Below are 4,936 nucleotides of genomic sequence, written 5' to 3'. Positions count from 1 at the left end.
GAACCCGTGTCCCCTGCATTGGTGGGCAGATTCTTAACCACTTTGCCACCAGAGAAGTCCCCAGACTTTCTTATTGCACCACAGTCTGAGGCTCTTCCTGCCTAGTCTGCCTTCCTTCCCTCTCTTCTTTCACAGGTGTGAGATGTGCATCACAGTCTGAAGGCTTTCCCCATGTCTTCCAGGTCCTTCCTCTTTTATTTTTCATAAGTGCTCCCCCAATAAATCTCTAATGTTGCCTAATCTTGTCTTGGCATTTGCTTCTAGGAAGGCCTGAACTGGTACATAGGCTCAGGGTACTTTCACAGATGAGAGCTCACGTTTCACATTTCTCAATAGCTGTACTGTTTTTCAGAGAGGCAGGGTAGTATAGTAGTTAAGAGCCTGACTAACTGGGTTCAAGTCCCAGGTCTATTACTTTTAGCTGTGTGTCCTTGGCCTCTGTGCCCCTTTTCTAAAACTGAGATAATCACATTACTTCCTGTTAGGATTGTTGTGAGGTTTATATGAATGATTTTTATACAGACCACTTAGTATCTCACACATATTAAATAATATCAGCTATTTTACCATCTTTGGTAGATGAAGGCAGAAGAGGGGAAGGATCTTACCAGGTCCTGTAGCTATTGATGAGCTTGGGTCTGGAACTCTCAGTCTTAAGGTTCTACAGCTCTAAGTACATATGCTTTATTGATTTTTAACCTAGAAGCTAAAATTAAGGTTTAGGAAAACACATGAACCAGTTAAATGGCATGATGATTGTGACTCCTACCTTCAACTCCATTGGGTGAGTAGCTCCCAAAGTGAGAATTGTATGATAATATTGTCCCTTTGCCTGTATTGTATCCATCAGACAACTTATTCTGGAATACAGAAATGGCACTGAAGACCATAACTGTGATCCCTCTTCTTGTTGTTTCATTTACCAAATACTCTTTATGGTAGAGTGTGTCACAGGCATATTTTTCAAGGAAGGGAAGAGGCAGAGTGGGAAGGGAACTAACATTTTCATGAGTGCTCACTAAGGGCCAGATGCAGTGTTTGGTGTTTTGGGTTGATTCTCTCTTTAATCCCCATAACAGTCCCGTGAGGTAGGTAGCAGTATTTCCCTTACATGAAGAAGAAACAACTCCGAGAGGTTAGGTGTATTTTCCAAGGCCCTTAATCTAGTAAATTATAGAATTTATATTCTAACCTAGGTTTTGTTATACTGCAAAGCCCATACCCTACCTTTTAAAAATTTTTAAACGTTAGATGGTGACCTTCCAGGACTGGGGGATTTATTGGTTTAAATTTGCATGACAGCATGTTAAATTTGAGTTTTCTCATAAGCAACCAAGATATAATAGATATGAAGTTCTAAAACCAGGTTTTCAAAGGAAATAACCAAGCAGCTCTAAAAAGGATTAAAAGGTTTAAGAGAGAGGAGATATGGAGAAAGAATTTTTTTGAGGATTTCTTTGGAGTGGGCTTCCAAGGGGGAAGAGTTCCGGTGCTTTGCCCTTCACCCCAAGGCTTTAACTGGACCCCTTGAAGCTTGATATGTAGCTCCTGGAGTTTGGAGGCACAGTGAAATGGGATCTGACTCCAGCATAAGAAATCTGATGGGCTAGAGAATGGGGAGGATAGGGAAAGAGAAGAAACCCAGCACATCCCTTCCCCACAAAGTGGGAGCCCCACCAGAAGTTGGTGCTAGCTAAGGGAGGAGAGATTTAACTCTGAATCGAGTTCAAAGGCTCCTTTATTATTTGGGACTAGGGGTTCTAATCACTGAAATGAGGCTCAAGTTGTGATTTAAAGTGACTGTAGAGCTCTTTGGAGTGAGCTACAAAGCCATGGGGCCTGGGAAAAACTTTTGCTACACTAGCTTTCGTTGACTAGTATTTGCCTGGTATATATTTTTCCATCTTTTTATTTTGAATTTTTCTGGATAATTTTAAGAGTATCTCTGAGAAAAAGCATGGAACTGGATTCTGTGCCTGGAAAATAAATCCAATCTGAGGTTTTATTCCTGTTGAGTTTAATCCGTGTATCTTTATTTTGATTATTGGCATACTGTAGCTACACTTATTTCTACCTTCCTACTTTGTGTTTTCTGTTTATAATGTTTGTTCTTTTTTGTTTGTTTTTGTTTTGCAGTACGCAGGCCTCTCACTGTTGTGGCCTCTCCCGTTGCGGAGCACAGGCTCCGGACGCGCAGGCTCAGCGGCCATGGCTCACGGGCACGCAGGCTCAGCGGCCATGGCTCACGGGCCCAGCTGCTCCGTGGCATGTGGGATCTTCCCGGACCGGGGCACGAACCCGTGTGCCCTGCATCAGCAGGCGGACTCTCAACCACTGCACCACCAGGGAAGCCCTATAACGTTTGTTCTTTGCATCCTTCCCCTCCTCTCCTTTCTTGCCTTCTGCTGGACCAATGGAGTTTTCTTTGGAATTTTGGTATTTACACATTCTGTTTTTGTTAATTAATTTATTTTTGGCTGCGTTGGGTCTTTGTCACTGCGCGTGGGCTTTCTCTAGCTGCAGCGAGCTGGGGCTACTCTTCCTTGCGGTGCGTGAGCTTCTCATTGTGGTGGCTTCTGTTGCAGAGCACGGGCTCTAGGTGCACAGGCTTCAGTAGTTGTGGCTCATGGGCTCTAGAGCGCAGGCTCAATAGTTGTGGCACACGGGCTTAGTTGCTCTGCGGCATGTGGGATCTTCCCCGGACCAGGGCTTGAACCTGTGTCCCCTACACTGGCAGGCAGATTCTTAACCACTGCATCACCAGGGAAGCCCCTCCATTTTTAATCTTTTAGTGCTTGTCCTAAGATTTTTCTAAATTGATTATCTTTTTAAATTTTTATTTATTTATTTTGGCTGTGCTGCGCGACTTGCAGGATCGTTTTTTCCCCGACCAGGGATGGAACCCAGGCCCTTGGCAGCGAAAGTGCAGAGTCCCAACTACTGGACTGCCAGGGAATTCTAACTTTATATTTTTAAACAATCTAAACTGTCTCCAACTTCTATGCTCCTCCTTATTTAGACTTCTACATTTTAAAAGGTCTTTCAAAATATATATATACAGCTTCTGATAACTGGCATTTCTATAAGCAAGCAAACTGTTAACCATTATTATTATTATAGTTCACAATTCATGATGTATTTTAAAATATATTATCTCCTTTGATTCTAGTAAAAGCTCAGCTATATGTTACTTCATAATGAATTAGGAAAAAAAGAAAGAAGAAGAAACACCTGAAGAGAAAAGAGCTCTTCATTTTTTTTTTTTTGCGGCACGCGGGCCTCTCACTGTTGTGGCCTCTCCCGTTGCGAGGCACAGTGGCCATGGCTCACAGGCCCAGCCGCTCCGCGGCATGTGGGATTTTCCTGGACCAGGGCATGAACCCGTGTCCCCTGCATCAGCAGGCGGACTCTCAACCACTGCGCCACCAGGGCAGCCCTAACAGCTCTTCAATTCTTAATGGTATCTTTAAAAACCCTTAAGTCTGGGGAGCTCAGGTTGAGAACCACGGATCTTAGAAATATATTATTCACCCTTTTCTTTTGGGAAGTGAAAGAGGAGAGAGAATTATCATTTTTGAAAGTTTATTCTGTACCACAAAATTTTCTTAGGCAAGATAAGGCTTATATTTAATGGCTACCTTCTTTACTTTCTAGGTGTTTTATGGGTGTCATGAGAGTTATTTCACAACCTGCTTCTATTGTTAAATCTACATACATCCTCCTGAATGGAAAACGACTTATTTTTCTCGTTAATGATATTGCTGAAAATAATAAATAACAATTATAACAGCATTTATTATGGAACCACCATGTTAGCTAGGTGCTGAATCTGATGCGGTAAATATATTCTCAAAACCACCCTTCAGTTTCAGAAGGGAAGTCTTTAGTCATTTAGATGGCTAGATGAAACTACATCACCTGTGTAGTTTAAGAATAGAGAAACTTGCTAAATCAACAGAGATTTGGGTAATAATTTGGATATACTTATTATAATTGCCTTCTTTTTTTTAATCAGTAGGATAGCCTGGTTTAGGTCCTAATAAAGCACTTTAGGCCTCTCCTGAATATTCCTAAGGTGTTGCTTTAAAAAAATGACACAAGAAGAAATCAGCTAAAATAAAAAGAAACTACCTACGAACCTAACTGGAAAATACTGAATTATTAGTCATTGAGATATTAACTTGTGTATTGTGTTCTTATGTTTTTTCTCTCCTCCCATTTTTCGCAGAGATCCATGAGAGGGAGGTTTATAGCAGAGCTGGAGGTGAAAGCTGCTTGAAGCCAGTGCCTTTTATATTTTGAAAAGGACTATATGCCTTGACAAAATCAAGCATGGTTTCCCTAGATGGGAATGGAGGGCATTTGAAGGCAGCAAGAGAAAAGAGGTCAGGGTTTATGGGTCCTTCCAGTAGCAGAGACATGTTTTTCCATATTAGGCCCCAAGGAAGACTCTGTGGTGGGCTCAGAGAAGCTGGGCACCTAGTCTTACTAAAGATCCCCCTACCCAGAGGGTTGACGGAAGCAGCAGGGACAAGGGATCTGAAGATACCAGGCCAATTCAGTAAAGGAGCACCTCATTCCTAACCAGTGTGGACAGACATCTGATGTCAGTGGGAACCTCTTCAGGCTTTGATGCGACCATAAAATGTTTGTATAAGTAATAAAGATGGGGGATCCTCAATAATAACTGAAGTGGCTATCCCACCAACATGCTACGGTTGGATCTCAGGGTCATATTTATGTTCATTTAGAGGCAATGTGATTTTTAGAAATGTGATGTTTTAAAATGTGATATTTCTAACATGTTCAAGCATGTGAGCTAACATCCATTTGTTTACTAGGCCTCCAGTTCAATGGATAAATGGCCTTGTTAAGAATCCCGCTAGTTGGCCAAGGCCCTAGGTCCCAAAGAGGACATAATAATTCTAAGAATATA

This window comes from Lagenorhynchus albirostris, chromosome X (genome assembly GCF_949774975.1).
Source record: "Lagenorhynchus albirostris chromosome X, mLagAlb1.1, whole genome shotgun sequence".
Classification (NCBI taxonomy): domain Eukaryota; kingdom Metazoa; phylum Chordata; class Mammalia; order Artiodactyla; family Delphinidae; genus Lagenorhynchus; species Lagenorhynchus albirostris.
This window is presented reverse-complemented; position numbering follows the sequence as displayed.